The sequence below is a fragment of the Solenopsis invicta genome, chromosome 10 (genome assembly GCF_016802725.1).
Source record: "Solenopsis invicta isolate M01_SB chromosome 10, UNIL_Sinv_3.0, whole genome shotgun sequence".
Classification (NCBI taxonomy): Eukaryota; Metazoa; Arthropoda; class Insecta; order Hymenoptera; family Formicidae; genus Solenopsis; species Solenopsis invicta.
Genome location: NC_052673.1, coordinates 4,107,373 through 4,132,719, shown reverse-complemented (window position 1 = coordinate 4,132,719; position 25,347 = coordinate 4,107,373). Strand labels below are relative to the sequence as shown.

At 31.2% G+C, this 25,347-nt stretch overlaps 1 pseudogene; it reads right to left on the bottom strand.

Annotated features, from left to right (window-relative positions):
• Positions 1–1,078: 1,078 nt before the first annotated feature.
• Positions 1,079–25,347, bottom strand: part of LOC105203565 — a 38,625-nt pseudogene continuing 14,356 nt past the window's right edge.

Here is a 25,347-nt window from a genome sequence, read left to right as displayed (position 1 = left end):
AAAGTAAGTTGAATGCTTTTATGAATATATTGGTAGGGTTTAGACCATAAGAATTATCATCACTTTAGTTATGTTTTACACAAAACGAAAACCTGTTGGCAACAAAGTTTTAAAGTTATGTTTTTAATTTTCCACGAGGTTGGGGTTGGAGCAATGGCATATGTACAACTTAAAGGGCTGTAAGAAAAGAAGAAATTGGGTCCAAGGATACTAATGTGTAAAAAATTTGAAAAAAATTGTAACGAACCGTCTTCCGACTCCCCTCCCGGACCGCCTAACCGTCCAAACCGTCCGGCCGAACATCCGCCGGACGGCAGTTAAACGGCGCATAGCGCCTAGTAAATATTAGGACATCGGAGCAAACGAGCGATCGCTCCTGCGCTCTCATCTTCGCGCGCACGCGCTCTCGTTCCCGCGCCGTCCGCAGCCACGCTATGCGAGCGTGGTCCGAAGCGAGAGACCCGAGATCAAGTGACGGGGATGCTGCCGCCGGACCGCTCCGCCGTAACGCGCCGCGCATCCCCCTCGCCTCGATTCTCGGGTATATAAGGCGACGTTCGCCGGAGGCAGGACCTGATCCGTTTCTGGCCGGTCCGCCGAACAGAAGCTTCCCCAGGTTGTTACTGAGATCGAGCGCCTCGGTCTCTGCTAAGTTACTTAGCTAGCAACCGCTTCCGAGTCCGATCCTAGAACCGCTTCCCGACTCGTCAACCTGGGCTCAAGAACAACTTGGGCCCCATCAAGCCACTTGACACGAAGGCGATTCTCCATCCGCCCCGCCTCCCGAGTCCGACGCCACCTCACGTACGGGGGTACGGTGCTCCGTGCCTCCACCAAGCGCACTTGGCGTGAGGGGGTGTCCTCCGGCGAACATTCGCGGTTTTAACCGCCTCGCGACGGGCCGCGCATACGTACCGCCGAGAATACACGGATCCGGGTACGCGCCGCGCTCATCGCTCCCCGCGCCGCGCCACCGCCGAACGTCACGGCCACAATAACAAGGCCGCCGGGATTCGCAGAAAAACACGCGACTAAATTCCACGAACCGCGTCTCACGCGACAGGTGAACCTGTAAATAGATTCCCGTGTATACTTATAGATTACGCCGAGCCGAATTTCTGTGTCACGTCCGTCCGCGCGCTTAACCGATTTAACTCTGGATATCTGTATCGCGTCCGTCCGCGCGTCTAGAAGATTTAAGTTTGTACCGCGTCCGTCCGCGCGTCTCGTAGATTTAAGTTTTTAAATGTTTTTATCGCGTCCGCCCGTGCGCTCAGACACAAGTCTCTGTACCGCATCCGTACAACCGCCGATGTCAATGTAACGACGTCTAGTAGAATAAACACGTTGATATTTTCCATCGTTAAGAAACGTCTAATTCCTCCAAGTGACCTTTCGCGCCCGATCCTGTACCGTCGACCGCCCGTGCGCGAAACACGGTCGTTATAAAATAAAAAAACTTTGGTTCCAGTATTGTTCATGCTCTGGGTGGATGTATGCATGCAGTGCTGTTGAATCTGCAAAAGACGGTTTATATAAATAATTAACAAAATCATTTCTGTAAAATATGTTCTTCCTCAAAATAATAAAATAAGTTTTCTGTATAAAGTTTTATTTTTTTTAATAGTCTAATACCCTACTTTATAATGTGTACATGGTTGTACAGAGTTGCCTCGATCCTTGGGGCAATCTCGTACAATGTAGTTTTCTTTAACATTTTTAAATAATTTGAAACAAGAAATAAAGCATCAGCAAAGAAAATGATAGTAAAGAAATTAAACAAATAATAAAGAGATAATTTTATTCGCCATATTAAAGAGAAATAAGCAATCTGGCTTAAGTGTACGTCATTACCCCGCTTTCCCCTATATCTATCGTGACGGAATGGAAAAATACCCACGTCAATACTTGATATTTTTTGCTAAAACTATTGAAAATAATAAATTACTAAAAAAATTTTCTATTACCATTTATAATTAATTTTTCAATAGTATGTTTTTTTTTAAAAACACGTTTTGATAGCTGACAAAACTGGTACAATAATGTATGATACAAAATCAATACATATGTTACATTCACACATATAAATACACAATTATTGTATTTTTAATCTCTTTGATTAATACACAGTTTTTATATTGCAATATTAATTAGTATACTCTATTATCTTAAATCAGCATACTCTATTTTGGTCAATAAACGTAAATTATTACATTTTCAAAAATCATTTATTCTTAATGCAATGATTAATAAAATTGAATAAAATTTCAAAGAAGGTTATTACTTTACATGTATAAAAGTCATTTATTTTATAAAAATTAGACAAATATTAAAAGATTGTAATTAATTTTTAGATATATTTATTTTTCATGTACGAGGGTCGTTCGATAAGTAATGCAACACATTTTTTTTCAGAACAGAATAGTTTTATTCGGGATTTAAATACACTATATTGTTCCCAAATTCTTTGGCCATAAAATCCTATTTTTTGATTAATCTTCGTTCACTTCTATGGCTTTACGCCACCTTAATGTGAGAGCCTGTATACCGCCGTGGTACCACTCTACTGGTCTATGTCTGAGCCAAGTTCTGGCTGCATCAATAATTTCCCCATCATTGCTGTAGTGCTTCTCGTGGAGTTCATGCTTCAGTGGTCCAAAGAGATGAAAGTCAGAAGGGGAAGTTATTGACGCAGTAAGAACTTGGCTTAGACATAGACCAGTAGAGTAGTATCATGGCGGTATATAGGCGCTCACATTAAGGTGGCGTAAAGCCATAGAATTAAACGCAGATTAGTAAAAAAATAGGGTTTTATAGCCAAAGAATTAGGGAACAATATGGTGTATTTGAACCCTGAATAAAACCATTTTGCTCTGAGAAAAAAAATGTGTTACTTATCAAACACCTCTCGTACATTGTTATAACATTGAGGTTTGGGAGAACACCCCAAATTTTTTTATTATAGTATTTGAGATAATTATGACATTATAAAGTAAATATACTAAGACAGTAAAAGAATCAATTCAATTGCAACAATATTGAAGTTTAATCAAATTTAAAAATTTTCTTTTTTATGTATTATAATTTAAGTTGTTTTCATGTGACTATACGTGTGGTTTTTTTTATTATCCTTTATTATTTATTCGGAAAGCTATTTAAGACAATAAACATACATTTGTATTGTTATATTACATTTATTTTAAGCTTGGATTAATTTTTAAAATTTTTAATTTGATTCAATAACAGCAAAATTGATATTTTTTGTTTTCTTAAATGTCTATCTTTTACACACACACATATATACACAGTTATTTCATGAAAGTATATTGTTACGATACTTATTTTTACTTTCGCATTATATATTTTAATCTCAGCATTTCCGTTACTTAGCAACTCTTATAAAAACAATGTATCTTTTGTCTTATGTTATCAGTTCGTCATCTTGTCACAAATTATAATTTATCTGTCTATACAAAATAAATATATTTTGTTCAAGTAAATCACTGAATCTTTTTCGCCTCCGAAGCATAACTCGCAACATATATTACTATCATGATTTCGTCAAGTAATTCCATTCTTCTTTAATCATATCTGCCGCTTTTTCGGCAATCATATATACAGGTATATTTAGGTGCCCCGATGTAATTTCAGGCATAATGGACTACCACTCGTAAACCTTGAATTCCGATGACCTGCACATAAAAACATTGCACATAAAGGTTCTAGCCAAATAAGGAGGGTCAAAATCCCCCCTCAATGGATTTGTTTAAAATTTGATCCATCTTTTTTGTCATTAAAAAAAACTAAGTTTTTCAAATTTTCAAAGTCCCGGACTTTTTCCCATCATTCATAACCTTAAAAAAAATATTTTTTGGTAAATAATTTTTTTCTCCTCGAGTTTTTAACGAATCGATTTGAAATTTTAACTGATGATAGATTTTATTCAGACACATAACTACAAATTTTGATTTTCTATTTTGACAAGAAATTCTAATTTTACAAGCCAAAAAATTTTGAAATTGTATTAATAATAATGTAATAATAATATCTTGTCTCTTATAAGACTTGCAATTTCTATATTTTAATCATAGCTGCATTTTCATGCAAACTACCTTCTTGATCTATTTTAGAATTTTTTTCCATGAGAACACCGTTAAATACCCCAAAAACTGCTTTTTTCATTTTTTTTGGTTATTTTTCATGGTTACTTTTGCTTGTAAAGACTATTTCGTGGCTCTGTCCGATAACTTTTCTATTCTCTACGGGAATAGAGTCTATCATTAAGCATAATTAACTAATAACTTCAAAAATATCACGTTTTAGATTTTTAAACTACCACATTTTTACTTGTTTTTGTCATTTTCGTGTATTTTAAGCGTGATTTTTTAATCTGTGACCAGATCGATTCGCTATTTCTTAAGCAACTAGATAATTTTTGCTATTACTCATCATAATCGAAAATGTCATCAAAACTTTTTTAATCTTAAGAACAACATATTTCAATAGGTTTCCACGATGCCATTCTAGCAAACACAAAGTTACCGTCGTATTAATGTTAGTTGTAATTTTCCACTCAGCAATATTATACTAGCACACTTTATATATTATATTTACATTGTTGAATGAGAAATTATACTAAAATTTACATAACAATATTTATACATATTTGCTGGAAATGCTTTCAGTGCATAATATCCTTTTTTTTTTAATGTACAATATGTATGATATATCTAGTTTGGGAAATATGAAACATTTACAGTTCAAATCAAATTCAGTTTAATAATTAATAAATTTTTTACAGAACTGAATTCAACTGATTTAACCTATTGAAATATGTTGTTCTTGAGATTAAAAAAGTTTTGATGGCATTTTCGATTATGATGAGTAATAGCAAAAATTATCTAGTTGCATAAGAAATAATCGGATCGATCACAGATTAAAAAAACACGCTTAAAATACACAAAAATGACAAAAACAAGTAAAAATGTGGTAGTTTAAAAATCTAAACGTGATATTTTTGAAGTTATTAGTTCATGATGCTTAATGATGGACTGTGTTCCTGTGGAGAATAGAAAAGTTATTGGGCAGAGCCACGAAATAGTCTTTACAAGCAAAAGTAACCACGAAAAATAGCCAAAAAAAATGAAAAAAGCGGTTTTTGGGGTTTTTAACAGTGTTCTTAAAAAAAAAATTTTTGAAATAAATCGAGGAGATAGTTTGCATGAAAATGCAACTATGGTTAAAATATAGAACCCTAATAGCAGACGTCCTCGGGATGATCCTAAATTTGTCCTAAATGTCCCGGGACAATAATGGGACGGACTTAGAATATTACACTAGGATGAAAACTTCTAGACTTCCCGAGAAATGTTAAATAAACTAAAGGAATTCTATATACAGTCTACATTATACCCACTGGACGTAATTCTAAGTCGTCCACACAGCATACTGTATTCCTTGAGAATGTCCTTGGGACGTCTAAGTCCTAAACCGAGCCTAAGGACGTCCGTAGGTCGTCCAAATCCTAAGTCGATCCTAAGGACGTCCTTTGATCGTCTCTCTGTGTCATATGGCACAAACTAGGAAAGCTAAGGGAAAATAGAAAAATTCACGGTTATAATACTTTTCCACATTCCTACATTATCAAATAACTAACTCCTTTAATGTTAAAACTTTTATTTAATAAAGATTTGAATTTGAGCAAAGAAATTTGAGATTAAAAATTTTGCTTTAAACAAAAAAGACCAAGACTGCCTACGGAGGGTTAATCCAGAATATATGTATCTAAGTATGTATATAAAAAATTTAAGAAAGTTTTTATTATAAATCACACTTAAACATATAAAATTATTCTAATAAAAAAAAACGTTTGTATTGTATCAGGAAATTAAGTATATGTAGGATTTTTTTATTGCTGTATTAGACTGCACTAGCTTTTTCTTTTTGCGATCATCAAATTTCACTTATATCTATATTCACTTATAACTATATATTATTTTTAACGCAGAATGTGCACTACTTTAGCAATAAAAAGCAGGCCTATAATACATATGACAGCTACTCTAAATCATAAAGATCAACTTAAAATTATACATTGTTTTTAAATAATTAATCACATATTTAATTCTTTATAAAAATAAAATAGAAAAACTTCTTTGACATATAATAATTAAATGTTAATTTCACAACTTCAAACATATAAAGATTTAGAGCCGCTGTTCATATATTATCAAAAATTGACTGCGTTTAGCGAAAAATACAGCTTTGCAATTGTTGTAAAATTCTTTAATATAAATAGTTATACATTCAGATAGGAAAAGTAAGAGCAAATATTAATTGTATCAAAAAATGTTACGGTATCAATAGACAAAATAGATCTATGAATAAAGAAACCTCAATCTACATCCCAATGAGCAGTCAATATTTTTTAAATGGTTTTTTAATAAAAATTTTTTCATACTTAATTTAATTATTGTATTATATAGACATATTTTCTAGTTGCATTCTTAAAGAAATATATAATAATAAAAAAGTTATTCCAGATGCTAATCCGCATTTATAAATATCAGTAGAAAAACTATAATTTTATATATGTTTATATAAATAATATGGTTTAATTATACATAGTTAATCTTTTCAATAATATAAATTTACTTAATCTATCAGTTACATACACATATTAGCATAAAGTGTTCACAGATCAACACGAGGAATCCAGTTCACAGCGATCACGGAAGTCAAGCAACGTTCACCGGAGTCGCGACTTGGATGAGTGACCATTTGGAAATTTTTGAGAAAAAATTCCCGACTTTTTTTGCGAAAAATGTTTTTTAAAATGTTATTAAAATATTGTTTTGCTCATTGGAATTGTGTAGTATAATAATATAATATATTTATGCGGATATTCCTTAAATATCCTAAAATGGTCCTGAAATGCGTACGTATATCCCGAGAATTGCGAATGGACGTCCTTAGGACTCCCGATGGGACGTCTACAGGATGTCCATAGGCAAGAATGAGGCGCTCATTTGGGAGTCCACGGGACGTCTACAGGATGTTTCGGGATTATAACAGGTAGTCCTCAGGATATCTCGCTCGTCCCGACAGGTCGTCCTTAGGACGTCCCGTGGACGTTCCTGTGCTATTAGGGAAGTAGCAAGTCGTATGAGAGACGAGATATTACAATTTCCAATTTTTTAGGCTTGTAAAATTAGAATTTCCTATCAAAATAAAAAACCAAAATTTGTAGTTATATGTCTGAATAATATCTACCACCAGTTAAAATTTCAAATCGATTTATTAAAAACTCGCATAGAAATTATTTATAATAAAATTATTTATCAAAAAATATATATTTTTTTAAGATTATGAACGATAGGAAAACGTTCGGGACTTTAAAATTTTAGAAACTTTGTTTTTTTAATGACAAAAAAACATGGATCAAATTTCAGACAAATCTATTGAGGGGGGATTTTGACCCTCCTTATTCGACTAGAGCCTTTATAAATACATGTTGCGCTACGCTCGATTTTTTGTGAATATTTTTACTTTAATTCTTTCTCCTTTTTTTTTAAATAAATACCTTTAATCTGGGATCGACGACAGCAGTTGAGTCTCCACTAGGTCCCATTTTACAAGTGCCGCAAGGATGATAAATCGTGCCAGCTATTATCCTTATTACACATTCCCAATAAGTATCTGAATCATATTCGTACTTATTACATTCTGTATAAGTAATATTTATCAATTGAGAATTAAACGTCTGCATCGTTTTTGTTTGACCAAGGCGTATCGCAGTTCTAATACCTGCGATCATGGTTTTTACGTCATCTGGATCGTCGAAACAATTTGGCATAATTTCTGGTTTAACATTAACATCATTAGCTAATAACGTTATTCTACCACGACTTTTTGGTTTCAACAATATTACCAGAGTGGTCCAACCGTAACTGTTTTGGTACTTGAACCATTGCTGAGATATTGTGTCTTTAAGATTAAATATTATTTTTGGAGTGAAAAAATCTTTTGCTGTAAGGCCAACAAACAGTAATTCGATATCCGGTAAACCTTTATGCCTTTCTGGTTGTTTTGTATTGATAAAACCAAAGGCCTCGCAAGCGCCTGGTGACGTTAATGGTCCCATTCGCTTATTTAAATAATCTGATACAAATGGCTTTTCAATGGGATTTAAATCTCTGTATAGCTTCAAACTTATCGGTTTGTTTATTGTCCACGTTAATCCTAAAAAGACTGCATGATCCATGAGATTCTCGCCGACTGATGCGTTTTTTACTACGTTTATGCCTAGTTCAGTAAGATGTTCCGCTGGTCCAATATCTGATAGCATCAATAATTGCGGTGATCCTATAGCACCTGCACATAGAATTACTTCTTTTTTTGCAAATACACTTATAATTTTACCATACTTGATGAACTGTACGCCTATTGCTCGATTTGTAATACTATCGATTAGTATTTTTGTTACCGTGCTTTGAAGAGTCATGTAAAGATTATTGCGATCGTGTATTGGATGCAAGTATGCCGTATTGCTACTCATGCGGGTGCCGTTTATAATTGTTGCCTGTATATATGAAAAACCTATTTCGTTCTTTCCGTTGTAATCTGTTAGCGGATATCCCATCTCCGCCTGCTTTTAGAAAAGCTTCTGCCAATGGAGTATGAAATTTCGGGTAAGTTATATGTACTGGTCCTTCAGTACCATGATAGATATCATTTGCCTTCAGCTCTTGAATATCAAATGTTTCCAGTTTTTTAAAATATTTAAGAACGTCCTTATATGCCCAACCTTCGTTCCCCAACTCGGCCCATCGATCGTAATCTTCGGTACCGCCTCTATTAGCTATCATAAAGTTTAACACACTGCTGCCACCAACTACTTTTCCTCTCGGATAATGGTAACTATTATTTTTAATACCGCGAAAATACTTGTTGGACGGTTTGGTTCGATAATTCCAATTGATGGTATCAGTAATTTGTAGGCCTAAAGCGAATGCTGGAATATCCGTGAAAAGGTTCTCGTGGATGCCAGCTTCGATTATTAGTATCTTGAATTGAGAAATCTCGCTCAATCTTGCGGCTAAGGTTGCGCCGGCAGTACCAGCACCAATTATTATAAAATCATATGTATCTGCAGAATGCGGTGTCGTGTTCGGTAATTCCTGTTCAATGTAATGTTGATTCTGTTTGAGGAAGTTTACGACTCCAATACCTAGTTCTAGTAAGTTTGGTAACTCCCATTCTGTATTGCTGTTGCTATAATGTTTGCTTTGGTACTAATATCCATGTAACGGGTTAATAATGGCACCGATAATGATAACGTGAAGGAGACTTAAAATCTTAATCCACATATTCGAATAATTAGTTCTTGAAGATCTACGATGGAATAAAATACAATAGTGAGAAATATGTATGGATGTTTAACATACCGTATAGCTCAAGTAAAGTCTATTATCTTTTTTTCCTGTGCCTTTTGTCTAAAACATTTTTTTTAAAAGGCATAAGAAAACAATATTAATTTGTAACATTTTAATTGAGCTACACTGTATATAAATATTTTTAAATCTTTACCTTATATAGCAATCATGAGATCCGCGACCATTGAAGAAACTTGATAAAATTTATCTAGAGAATTTAGATTTTTTTATTCTTCTTTTATAAGCTAATATCCTCACCGTAGTGCCTCTCTAAAATCTTACAGTATGCCATTTATTATACTCAATGTACAAAAAAAACTGAGAAACAGAAAAAATAATTAGAATATAAATAGATGCCGTGAGAGCCAACACAGGGTGTTGGTGTGTGTAATTAATAACAGAAAAAATACTGTTGATTAATCTGATATACTATAGAACTTTTTTTTGAACTTCTTTAACTGATAGCTTAATATTCTTTTTTTGTAACGACTTATTATAAAACAGGAGCATAATCATTTATTATTTACAACTTATCTTGTTCGCGAACTAAGCTTTGTTCGCTCGAGGTCGGCGGAATGAGCTACTGATTCCGCTCCGCGAGAACGTGGGATGGTGGTGTGACAGAGAGGTACGGCTTCGAAGCGTAGTTGAGAGGAAAGCAAGCGCCGAAGCGAGCTCAAGCAGGTTAACGAGCGAGAGAGTAAGCGAGTGGAATGATAGAGTGTGAGAAAGCGAGAGAATGCAGGGACGGTTTGAGACGGAGTAGTTTGAGAAAGAGATAAAGAGAAAAGGAATGAGATAATTGAGTAAGGTGATTATTGATCAAGCAACACCTTTAATTATTGCACATTCACACAAAGTTTATATTCTCAATGAAAGTTTGTTATTGATTGTCCGATACAATGTTTAACAGTTAAAGTTTTGCTATCAGAAGTGCCAATGCGCAACGCACTCACTCACTCACACTACACGATGAGGCTACACTGCGATTCTCGAGTGACGAACGGATTGCTTAATTGTTTTTACAAAATTGATAACCGATAAATTGTCTTTAGTGTCTACACTGCAATCACGTCAATCAAATGTACGAGCGCACATTGGTTCGCACAAGGACCGATCTTGCGTGATCACTGAAATTCGGCTAAGTCTTTCTCTCAAAATTATAATGATAGATATGTCTCAACCGCGTGCTTGCTAATTCGCTTCTGGCCAGAAATCGGTAGGAATGCTTATCCAAGCCCAAATTTGCCTATTTGATGGTGGGGCAACCGTTCCCAGCCAGAAATGATTAGTCAAAGCGACGTCGATTCGACGTCGATAACACAGGTCGATCGACGGTCAAAATATGTAGTCGATTTGACCTAAAAATTTCGACCAGTCATCGACAAGTCAATTTGATGTCGATTTGATGTCGAATTAATACTAATCCCAGCGAGAAATGACCTATCGAATCAACATTGAAATAATAATATTATTTTGATGATTTCGATGTTGAATCGATGTCAAATTGACGTCGATTTTGTCATCATTTTTCACTGGGAATATCTAGAGATGGGATTATAACAGGTGATATTAACGTGAACTTAAGTAATATCAACTTGCTATTTAATGAGTAATATCACACTGAGCTAATATCGCTGCTAGATGTCTAAATATAATCTAAATAAAATGTTGTAAAACAGCAGCGCCAATTTTTTGTAGTTTAAAAATTTTTTATTTTAATAAAACATTCTCATTTCTGTTTTTTTTTTAATTTTTGGAGATTAAATGTTACATATTTCATTGAAACTTTTTTAAATTAAGTACATCTACTTAGGTTAGAACAGAAAAATGTTTCAATAAAAATACACAGACAGTATCACTTGAATTTTATTTAAAAAGGAATTAAAGATACCGCTACTTGGGTTTTACTTAAAAAATAAATATACTATCATTTGCATTTTATTCGTTAAAAGTAGTACAGTAGTTATTTCAAAGAGCAATATATTCTTTTTATAATTGGCGCAATTTAAAGATTTCACTCATTTTTTAGAATACATACTACTTGGGTTGGAATAGGAAAATTTTTCAATGAGAATACAAAGTACAAAGTAGTACTACTATTGTTTTGTAGAATTAAAGTTAAAAATAAAATTACCACATGGGTTAGCATGGAAAAATTTTTGTTAAAATACAAAAATAGTACCACTTGGGTTTTTAAGAAAAGTTATAGATAAGGTGCGCGAGCACACACATAAATTGGCACCTTTTTCTTACCTTTTTTTGAAAAGGTAATTTTGTAAGGATATCACAGCTTTGTAGCGTTAAGCAATATTTATTTTGTTTGTAATGAAATACATGATTTTAACTTTGTAAGATTGTGAAGATACATACTACTTGGGTTGGAATAAGAAAATTTTTCAATAAGAATACAAAGTATAATGTAGTACTACTTTTGTTTTGTAAAATTACAGTTAAAAATAAAATTACCATATGAGTTAGCATGAAAATATTTTTCTGTTAATTAAAAAAAATTAAAGATAAGGTGCGTGCACACGCATAAATTGGCATCTTTTTTTTACCTTTCTTTTAAAATATATATACATGCTTAAGTTATTATTTATAAGAAAACCATTAATAAATCTTATTATTAAAAATTCAATATTATCGTTAGGTAACACATCTTTAGGATCACCAAATTTTAAAAGAATCGATCCCACAATTTAATCTACAGTCCTCTATTCCTACCTTTGAATAACAACAGTAAATATCCAATTTTTATAACTTTTAATTTTAATCTTCTGTTTTTATACGAGACATCAAAAGAATAACAATAATAAAAAAAACAATAGAAATTGTAAAGTATTATGATAAAATTAAACATTTCCAACAAGCACTAAATATAATGCTAAGATGTAATATATGTATATAACATATATAACATAGTTCAAGATAATTACGTTATATTAAATTAAACACATACGCTATGTGTTTACTAGGTTTAAAAATTAAATTTTCGTTACTCATAATTAGAATAGAATGCTAGACGCCTTTTCGAGATCTCGGGGATCACCTCGTCGTCAACACTTAAATCGCAACCGCCGCCGCCGCCGCCGTTACCGCCGCCGTCGCCGCCGCCGCCGTTATCGCCGCCGCCGCCGCCGCCGCCATCACCGCCGCCGCCGCCGCCGCCGCCGTTAGCCGCCGCCGCCGCCGCCGCCGCCGTCGTCGTTACCGCGCGTCGCCGTCGTCGTCGTCGTCGTCGTCGTCGTCGTCGTCATCGTTACCGCGCGTCGTCGCCGTCATCGTCGCCGTTGCCGTCGTCACCGTCGCCGTCGTCGTCGTTGCCGTCGCCGTCGCCGTCGTTGCCGTCGCCGTCGTCGTCGTCATCGCCGTCGTCGTTCTCGCCGTCGTCGTCGCCTGTCGTCGCCGTCACCGCACGTCGTTCCCCATCGTCGTCGTCGTTATCGCCGTCGTCGCCGTCACCGCGCGTCGTTCCCCGTCGTCGTCGTCGTTATCGCCGTCGTCATTTCCCGTCGTCGACCACCACTAATACACTACGTGCTGTCCTCAATAATAACTTACCTGCGACCTTCTATTGATTGATGAATAAACTCGATCGATCAATCGACGCGGTTTTACACGACGAAACGGACGAATTGATTAAAAAAGTATCGGACTGCCCCGCGAACCAAGATTATTATTGTTGACGATTGAGACATAATTAGGTTAGAAAACCTGTCACGGCGGCCATAATGTCAAGAAGTACTACACCACATACATCACAAGTACACCACAATCGCATACAGCTAATGTATGTCAGCGCCACTCTGTGTCGAAAATGTGAAAGGGAGAATTCTTGAGGGCGACGACGACAATAATGAAAACAATGACGTTTCTTAACACAAAAATGTCGAAAACTTAGAATTGCATCGTGATATCTCCGCTCGTAGGGCACGGAGAGAAAAAATAAAAACACTTTTATTATGCAAGTTGTTCCCAAGCTATCGATTGAGACTACTCAGAACTTGATCGGTTCAACCGTTACTGAGATCTGTTAATCTCGTTATGCTTGAACTCGCTGACTCGCGTAAAAGAGGCGCTCGGTCTTTTTCTCCTTTTTTTTTTTTTTTAATTGGCACGAGACGCGACCGCCCCTCTTGATTTAGAAATAACTTTGATTGTACACGATAGAAATAAAATGAATCAACGTATTCTACCTATGAGACTGAAACCATGAAGTCACGAGCTTTATTTTGGAAGTACATTTAAACACCACATTCGTTAATTATGTACATTGTTGTAAATGATCTAGTGTGCAAACGTATTTCCAAAATAAAGTTCAAGTCTTCAAAATGCTTTCAGTCTATCAGGTAGGATGCGTTGATTCATTTCACTTCTATTATTTATAATCAATGTTATTTCTAAGTTGAATAAACAAAGACACAGTCTTGAACTTTGATCCTTGCCAAACCAAAATAATTAGTGTTATACTTTCTAATTGAACTAGTATCAGAAATTCTTTTTTATGCTAAGTCAAGAATAACATTATTTGATCGTTTTATCATTGAATATTGTCTTACCTCTTCCACAATTGCTTCTCCAGATATAATTGTCGATTAAGCTTATTATTACCAAAGCAAACAAAATCCATTCCTTAAAAAGGCAACATACGAGTATATAGTGGATATGTAAAATGAACAAATTTGAATATCAAATATTTTCCAAACAAGAAGTCACTAACAAAACCTACATAATATTATGAACCAATTTAAGCATACATACAAATGATACATACCATTAATACGAGCAATACATCAATGCATCTAAACATATACAGGGTGTCCCATTTTAATGGGGCACCCCAAATATTTCCGTTTCCTTGTATTTTACAAGAAAATGTTTCAAACAAAAGTTGTATGGTTTTAAAGAGGTCATAAGATGGTTTCATTAATTTGACCTTAAATAGTTGCTTGAAGGTCACGTAAAGGATACCTTCAATTTTTGAAATGGGACTGCCTACTTTTTATTACATATTTTTGTAGCTTATCTTGAGATCTTTCCAAAACACTACAAGAAAGTTTATTTTTGTTAAGTACGAGTTATGACGCTTGAAAGTTACAGTACACCGTAGCTTTCATGTTGAATTTTAATTTTGCAGGTGGCAAAAATTTTTGCATCTATATACTTTCAATATAATTTTAAAAGTATGTTACTTATTAATTTTTTAACTTTAGTCAGAAAAAAACCTAAAAGCGGCTATCCCAGCATTTTTCGTGGAACTGTTGAGTCCTAAAACAATTATACCCCCACCATATTTTAGTATTATGATTTTAACATATACTTAAACCATTTTTATTGGCAATGTTGTAAAATATATCTGCTATATAGTACCAATTTCGAAAATACATATAATTATACTGGCGATAATGAACAAAGGTTTTGATAGTCTCACGGAAAAGACTAGGATAGCCGTTCTCCAGTCTGCTTTAGTCTAATTTGAAGGCATTGAATGTGAATTTCAAATAATATTATTGAATGTAATATGTGTCGTAACGTATATATATATATATATATATATATGAATTTGGCAAATAAATTCATTATAACAAATGTGTAATAAGCACATTAACCATAAGCACGATAAGCCATTTGACAAACAAAAAACCATTAGTTTAAAATAATAATAATTAAATGTATTTGATAAATAAATATGCATTGTATCAATATTTTACAATAAACGTCCTAAATATAATATCATTAAATCTTAAATTCAAACGTTTTGGCTTCACAGAGCCTTTTTTAGCAAATTTGAACACATATTATAATAGCCCGTGTTAATACAGTAAATCAAGTCTGATAACTATTAAAAAACCTGATCAATAATAACGTTTATTAAAATTAAATATCCAGAGGTCACATCCATGTTAACAGACATGTTAACATCTATGGTATACCAACGGAAAATTTAAACTTATTTATTTATTTAAAAATTCGTGTTAAACGAATTCGTGTTAAACGCGATTGACATGACACGCCAGAGAAGAGCTCCGTACCCGTATAATTAAAAAGTAACACTATTTTCACAATTTTAAGCCAAAAAAATTATTAAAAAATTTTTTTTAATAATATATATTTTATGAAATGCTCGTTGAACCTCGTTTTGTGACACTTATTTGTGTAAAATCTACGAAAGATCATTAATTTATTCTTTTTTTAATAAATAAAAGTGCTAAAAGTAAATAACATTAGTTGTTAGTACTCCATGATCTCCCTTCTATTTCACACATCTTTTTTTCTCTCTTCAGAATAATAAATTACGTTAGTTCTACATATCCAATAAACTTCTATTTATAAGGTGATTGATATAATTCTAGGATTAATAAATTTGCATTTCTTAGAACTGTGTCATATTAACATTTACTTATTGGCAAAAAGCAAAATTAACAGTTCCCTTCTTTCCTTTAATTTTTTAAGTTTTGTTTAGTATTAGCTTTTTTCCAATCATTATTATTGTATTATCTTTCAAATTCTGATGTCAGACGAGAAAATACATAATAAAAATTTAGCATTAAAATGGAAATATTTTTTATCAAATCAAAATTTAAATTAGAAATGTCACTCATCACTTTTAACTTTACGTTTAATAATGAGAACTACAAAATATATTTCAATTTTTGATAGTTGGTTTATTTAAAATTAAAATATTCTTCAAATTTTTGTTAAATTATTGAATAGCAGTATTATGAAGATTGCAGCAATGAAAAGTATTGAAACATTGATAATAATTTGAGTTATTGAAAGATTTTAATTGTGTAGATATCTTAATGTGTAGATATTTGAATGTGTAGATATCTGATTAAATATCTAAATGTTTTCAGTAAGAGAGAGAAAAGGAAAGAGAGAGAAACATTCTGTATTTGAATGAAAAACAAGTAAAAAAATTATTGAATTTACTATTCTAAACAAGCTTTTTTTTATATCTTAATAATAAGCTTTCCTTACATCTTAATTCTTATTTATTGAAAATATAGATGCAAAGTGGTATGAAAAACAGAATTTAAACGTTAGAAATGATTGAAAAACTATTTTCTACAAAGTTTCCTTTTTATATGTTTTATTCTTTTTCCATCTCTTCTGTTCAATTTCTTTAACTGTACATTGATCCCAAAATTTTTGTGAATCGGATAAAAGATTTCACTGGTAAAAGTCATTTATCAAGAAGTGACTTTTGTACTGTGTGATATTCTTCGAGAGGCTCGAAATCTTTTATCTTTGAAGATTAGATATTGTCATTCTCTTCGTCATCGTTTTTTTACAGACAATTAAATGTTATTCTACGCTATTATTATTATATGCTATTATTATGCTGTCCTTTTAGCATTCACCGAGGTTCTCTTATACATTTTTTTGTATCAAGACGTAATGATTATTATAGCATTACTTGCAAACTGGTTTTACGCATTGTCATGTATTATAAGAATTATTCAAGAATTCTTGTTCTAAGAAATAATAAATAATTCATATAATATATTAATTTTAATTGATACTAATTAAGTAGAAAGAAATGTAAAGGACGGTGTCTTTAATGATTGATATGTATATCGAGTAATAATAAACTTATTTATTATTTCATAATAATAAAATACTTCAATCTATAAAAATTAACTATAACAAATGTTAATTAATTATTTATTAGGTATATGTTTACAATATGTGTTATTAATAAATTCGTAAAATTGTTTACGTCAATAGTAGATTAATGTTTATTTCGTTTAAGATGCGATTAATATAGTACGTAAATCAAATTTACTTTCAAACGTCAATTTAAAATTTGTTCCTTACCGTAATTATTTCCGATCCATTTTTTTTTTTAATCCCTAATCCAAGAAATAATTTTTAATTTGAGATTTTATCTAATTACTCTTTTGCTAATATTTCAAGAAAAATTTATTTTACTAAACATGTGAAAAAGAACAACATCAAGGTGCAAATGATTAAAGAATTTTAAATTAATTAATAATAATAAATCATATCAGTCTAACGAAATTAAAACATACTCGTAACATTAAAAGATTTATGTCAGTCACAGTGGTACTTAGTACCAATTTTTAATTTTTACAATCTCCAACTTATTCAAACTGCGCATCGCATACTTACTCGTCGAACTTGAAACACAGTCATGAAACAGGAATGTGTAACATTAGAATTTTTGATCTAGTGTTATTTAATATTACATATTTACACACTTATTACATACATATTTGTACATTTTAATTCTTTTTAGTATTACATATTCCGACTTCGTGGCTGTGTTTCAAGTCCAACGAGTATGCAGCACGCAGATTGAATAAGTTAGAAATTGTAAAAATTAGAAATTATTATTTGGCACTAAGAACAACTGTGACTAATATAAGCTTTCTAATCTTATGTTCAAATCAATTGATGGTAGATTAGAGAATTTTTATAATAACATTGATTTCACATATTAAATATTTGAAAAAAAATAGCAGAACATAAAAATCATGCATTTCTAATCTTCTAGACTGTGTACACTTTCTAATTAAATACTTTGCGGACATTTTGTGTATTTAATGATTAATTATGCCAATGCTAAAACTTTGAAATCTGATATCTACAGCAATCGTTTAAAATAAACTCAGCAAAGAAAGAGATTGTAATGGGAGATGCCTGCGGCAGATCTCAAGATCAGAAGAAACGTTGGGGAAAGCGGAAGCGAGAAAGTAAGAGTTCGTAGCCAGGCTGATTTCTTCGACCGTCACTTTCATTCTCCGTTCGCAACCAGTGTTCGAAGCCTATTAATATCTGTTTATTACACTTTTTGAATTAAATGAAAAGAAAACAAGTTGTTTACTTAATCAAAGATAAGAAGCATGTTTATTACTATAGATGACCTTTGAGCACTTATAGTAGATAATCTTTTTCTTTTGCTTCGAATCGAGGTTCGCTGGTCAACAATTAAATATGCGTCAATTATCTGAGTCTCTTAAAATAAATTCATTGTATTAGTTTGATTAATAATATGAACGTGCTTCTGTACAAAAAAATAAAATAATTGTCGACGTTATAAAAAGTAATTGCTAGATATCTCTAAATACATTTATTAGAATAACTCAAGAAATATGTTGAAAGAAACAAATGGCTTGATATCTTTGTTAAAAAAAAAAAAAAAAAACTGATTAATAAAATCTGTAAGAATTATACTTTCTCAGAATAATATCAAATTAAACAACAACTTTTTGATATATCTTTAATATCTTTGATATATCTTTAAAATTCCTAAAATTTTTAGGAAAATGAAATCTTCTTTATATACATTTCTTGAATTTCTTGACTATGAATTTCTTGACTAAGTAATGTGCAAATAAAAGAAATTGTATTTAATGTTTGTAAATTTGTATATGATATATGCCAAAAAATAGAATAGCTAAATACGAGATTGAAACTTGCAAAAAAACTGTTTACTTTTTTCATCTATCTGAAAATATGATTTGTATATCCAAACACATGAAATATATAATATTAATATATAATATTAATAAGTATATTAATCTATTAATGCCTATGGCCAGATCAACAAAAATATAGTTAAAAAATAATAATTGGAAATAAAACTGGAGCATACAAAAACATTATTAACCTTTTAAAAAGCACTTTTCAAAAATCAATTTTGCAACTAATTGTTATAAACAAATTATGAAAAATTGACTATACAAGGAAACATATTGCGTAGATCAATTCAACGGGAAAAGTTACTAACAAAACATATATAAGTTTTTCTTAAATTATTCACATTTTATGTAAAAAAATAATAAATTCTATAAATAATTAAAACTTGTTCTTGCCTGTGCCTAGATCAGTAAAAATAATCAAAAAGTAACAATTAAAAATAGGACTAAAAAAGTATTATTAACGTAAAAAATACGTTGCAAAAATCAATTTTGTAACTAATTATTATAAATTGTTATAAATAGATTGTAGAGAAAAATTGATTGCATCAATCGTTTTTACGGAAAAAATTACTAAAGAAACATATATGATTAAAATTATATTTTAGGCAAAAGAAGTAAACTATACATAAATAATTAAAACCCGTTCCTGCCCATGGCCAGTAAAGATAGTCAAAAGTCAAAATCAATAAAGATAATCAAAAATAAAAATTGGGAATGGAAGCGAAAGATAAAAAAAACATTATGGACATAAAAAGCAAAAATCAATTTTACATGTAATTGGTTTGTCACTATTATAACAATTATAACAATTATAGAAAGAGTCATATTTATGTGTTTTGTAGTAATTTTTCTAGTAGAATTGATTAGCGCAAATAGTTTTCCTTTACAGTCAATTTTTAATAATTTGTTCATAACAATTAGCGGCAAAATTCATTTTTGAAAAATGCTTTATACGTCAGTAACTTTTTATGCTGCAGTCTTATCTTTTTTTGTTATTTTTTAACTATCTTTGCAGGTTTGGCCATAGGCAAAAACAAGTTTTAATTATTTATATAGTGTATTAATAGTTTTGCACAATATATGAATAATTTAAAAAAGAGCCATATATATTTCGTTAATCATTTTTCTCGGAAAATTGATTGGCGCAATATGTCTAACTCTACAGTCAATTTTTAATAATTTGTTTATAACAATTATGCCAATAGGTGAGTCACATAATTAAAAAATAAAAAATATTAATTATAGTAATGTCAGCTATCTGAGAACGCGATGGTTGTTTAGAAAATTGTCAATTTCACTGACACGACAACGGGCAATGCTTCCACGGCGGATTTGGCAAACCGTTGTTGACTCATTTAATTCCCGGTAACTCACTGATGACGACTAGAATAACTTCAACTTGTAATTACGCTGAAGATTACGACTAGAATAATTTTTTATTTGTAATTTCGCTGAAGAGGGCTCCAAAGAGAGCCGAAACGTTCGTTACTTTTGTGATTCATTATGAATAAATAATTGTTTGAACACTGATGGCGTTTTGCGCTCTTAAACCCGCGCTGACTCTCACTAGCCTGTTTTATCTGTTTATGTTGTGTTAAATCTTGAGAGTCTTCTAATACTTTGTTTATAACAATTAGTTACAAAATTGATTTTTAAAAAATACTTTTGTCAGTAATACTTTTTTAATGCTTTGGTCCTATTTCCAGTTATTTTTCGGCTATCTTTTTTGTTCTGGCCATAAGCTCTAATGGGTTAATAAAAAACATTTTTTTCTGTTTTTTTAAATGTACTTATTAAATATTTATACAAGATTTAGTTAAAAGGTGAAACCTCTTTTTGGGGTACAAAACTTGCAAAATCTTGTGAATTTGATATTTTGTGAATATGTTTTGAACAAGAAAGCTATGTGATTTTTTTATGTAATTATATTGAAATATCTAAATTATTGTGTTGCTAAATGTAAATTTGCTTAGTGCAATTTATTGCACAACATAATACAATAAATATTAATAAAAATAATAACAGATTTTATAAGTAGAAATTGACTACGTAAAAAATAAAAAAGTTATATTCACTAATAAAATTTTAAGTACAGATTATAAAAATAATTTATAATAACATTTTATATTTTGAATACACAGTTTTTTTTATTAATTCTTTGTACATTGTATCACTTATTGAGAAAATATAAGCCTAATTTAATTTTTCTGTTTATATTATTATTTTAAAATATATTTTGCTTTTCAATTTTCTTCTCTTTGATATTTAGATATTTATATATTACAATTAATGTAAGTCATGCAATAGAACAATGGCCTTTTCCATATTGTACTACAAGTCTTGTGAAAACCATTTTGATTTCTCCAATGAGAGAATCGTTTTACATAAAATGCCGTAGTCCTTTTTCCTTGTTTTCTTTTTTCCCCACGAGATAATACGGGGTCTTTCAGAAAAATCGTCCTCCTTCTTTACTTGAAAGTGTAAATAACGTTCACAAGTAATCACTAATAATACTCGTGCAATGTGCTACGGTGAAATGTAACTTTTCAAGGAATGCCACGTGGTAATTTTCTCCGCTTTTTACGTGATATTTTTTACCTAAAATACATTACACCGACAATTCTTGTCAACACTTATTTATTTAGAATAATACAAGTAATCCATCATATACATATATAGTGTACAAAAAAAAGGGGTTTAATATAAAATCATATTTTAACAATAAGAAAACAAATTCTATCAAACATAAGTATCACTATTATTAGATGAACATGCACGCATGCACACACACGTTTTTTTCACGTATACACACACACACACACACGCAGGCACGCACGCACGCACGCACGCACGCACGCACGCGCGCGCACACACACACACACACACACACACACACACACACACACACACACATGCACGCACGCACGCACGCACACGCACACACGCGCGTGCACACACACGCGCGCGCGCACACACGCACACGCGCGCGCACACACACTCACACTAAATATATACAGGGTGCGAGAAAAGTTCCGGGACGGCGAAATATCTCGAAAACTAAGCATTTTAGGAAAAAGTGTTTCAGACAAAAGTTGTAGGGTTTAAAAAGATCTATTTACTGATCTTATCAGTTTGACCTTGGATGGCGTCGCCAAGGTCAGATCGAAATTACATTAACTTTTTTAAATGGAACACCTAACTTTTTATTGCATATTCTTGTAGCTTATCTCGAGACCTTTCCAAAACATTACAAGAAAGTTTATTTTCGTTGAGTACTTTCCGAGTTGTGAGGCTTGAAAGCTACAGTGTACTGTAGTGTGGGTCCAGCCACTCTTGCCTTAACTGGCCGGACCCACACGCCACTCTTGCCTTAACTGGCTGGACCCACACTACAGTACACTGTAGCTTTCAAGCCTCACAACTCGGAAAGTACTCAACGAAAATAAACTTTCTTGTAATGTTTTGGAAAGGTCTCGAGATAAGCTACAAGAATATGTAATAAAAAGTTAGGTGTTCCATTTAAAAAAGTTAATGTAATTTCGATCTGACCTTGGCGACGCCATCCAAGGTCAAACTGATAAGATCAGTAAATAGATCGTTTTAAACCTTACAACTTTTGTCTGAAACACTTTTTCCTAAAATGCTTAGTTTTCGAGATATTTCGCCGTCCCGGAACTTTTCTCGCACCTTGTATACATGAAATAATATAGGAATTATTAATAAATTAAAACTTTTTGATTGTGATTTTATTGTTGCATTTATGAGAATGCAAGAATAAACAGAAGCAGAAAGTAAGATAAATTATTTAAGTAAAATAATAACAATTAATGGGTTACGAGCTCAGCTAGATTTTACAAAACATACTAATAAAATCATTATCATAATGATATTATTAATACAATGTAGTTCATTAAAGGTCGTTTCAGTCATCCTTGTTAGCTGCATCACAGGCTGAAAAACTTTTCATATCATAACCTGTAGGATTAAAATAACTTAACTACTCCTCATATCAATATTAATGTGCGCTATAGACAATAGGACTTGCAAAAGAAGAAGGTATGTTTCTCCACGTAATGTGATGCATATGATTTTTCAAATACATTGTACTAATAACATCATTAATAAATTGTTTTGTAAAACTAATAAATGTAATTTAAACACTGAAAATGACCGCATAGCGGTCGAAACGTTTGTTACCATCTCTGTTTACCAATAAATTATTAGCATTAAAATCTAGTTGGGCTTGTAACCAATTAATTATTATTATTTTGACTTGTTATCATATTGAGCATGAAATTATTGTCAATATTATAATTACGAATTATTAAATAAACATCTAAACAGCTCGGATTTAAAAATTATTAAGTAATGTCAATAAGACGAGCAAAAATTTGGATGTTGATTAATATCCAAATTTTTGCTCATCTTATTGGCCTTACGAATTATTAAATTGCAATTTGCTATTATTTGTATCACTGTATTTAAAAAAATTTGTAAATTAAAACTAAAAATTTACTAAGAGGATTATTATTGATATATTAGAACTTCTGAACATATTAAAGACTTAAAAATTCACAAAATTAAAAATGAATATAAAACGGGTTAATGGAAGTACAACAAGGTTGTTAGTGCATACCGGTGTATAAACCATATTTATTCGAAAGATCCAAACCATAGATTCGAACGTTTCAATCTAAATTCAGGCTACTTTCAACAAAAATAATTAAAAGAACGGTTTACGTTTTCAGTATCAAATGGATGCAAAAAATCAATGTGCGTTTGTGTCACAATTAGGTAGCAAGCCGAGTAATTAACAAAGACATATATGTACATATTTGATTGTTTGATTGATGACTGATTTACATATTATTAAATATTTCATAGATTCTTCTTTAAATCAAATATATATATATATTTCATTATTACAATTTCTTTGGAACATTTCGTATATTATATACTACAAATTTAAAAATCGCAGTACTTTTCATAATAAGTATTTCTTATATATAGATAAACATCTGTTTCTTATTTACAATACAAATGTAACTTTTTTGTATACAATGATTTAAAAGCACGCTTTTACGATTTTGGTCCTCTCTTAAATATAAGTATGAAGAATATGATTGAAAGAAATTAGCAGGAATTAATCAGGTATTGCATCTGATACTAAGAAAAATAGCTATTTTCAATATATATATATATATATATATATATATATATATCTAATTTGAGGGATAAATAAATAATTCGTCGAATAAACAATCACTTTGTTTTCCGTGATTTAATTTGTTTCTGTAACTTTTATTTAAGACTAAAAATAATTTCAATGATATTAATTTAAAAGATAAATATATAGTGTTGCGTGACAAAATAGTTCAGCTAATGTTAATAAGAATTTTATTAATATCTTACGCTAACAAATGAAAAATTTTAATTTATAGAAATAAATTATTTTATAGTAACGTCATATATTATTACGTTTATCACATTTTGCATTTTATTTTGTAATTTATTACATTTATTTTTAATTTATTTTATCAAAAAGATGAATACTTTTTAATAAATTTTAAATAATTTTCAATTGGTAATGTACATAATAAGATATAAACTGATTATATAATATTTTTATAATTTTAATTGCTTATATTATATTTAGTTTTAATAAGAAACAATAAATAATACAATTAATATTTATTATGTAATAATATCTGGCTGTTTCTTTGTGTTTGATAGTTGCTCTACAAATTACTTCAAGATTTCTGAACTTTTGTTAAAAGAAGCAGATCTTAGCTACATTGTCATGGGACATTTATACAAACAATATACCTGAACAGAAATTCTTTATAATGGCATCCGCTTATACAATTTCATACTTATGTTTCGAATATCTGTTTTTTTCAAATGTTTTTTTAACACGTTCAGTATTATATCTATTTTAAATATTATCTACTACGTAGATCTACACGGATTCATGGCACTTTTGTTATATACTAAGGTAAAATAATATTGTTTTTAACTAAATTAAAAATAATAGCTTATAAAATTAATTTAGTTACGTTAAAGTTGCATGAAGAACTCTAACACAGTTAAAAGATGCGTTAAGATTAAGTTAGCTTATATTAAATTATAAGTTATTTTTGAAAAACATTGTTTATATTAAGTTAAAATGTCATAATTTTCGAAATTCATATTAATATAAATAACGAAACATTTACAATATACATATATCATGAAATAAATTTAATATTTTATTTGGAAATTAAATTTTCAAATTTATGGAAACGTTATTTTCAATTTCTTTTACATAGAGGAGAAAAAGATATTATGGCTACTGTGGATATTACAGCTACTTACAGCCCTATTATCTTTGTTGTTAGGTAATAATTTCTAACAATAACTTATGGAATTATAAATTTAGTACCTTGTCGTGTTTTAATGGCGTTAATATACCAATACATAAA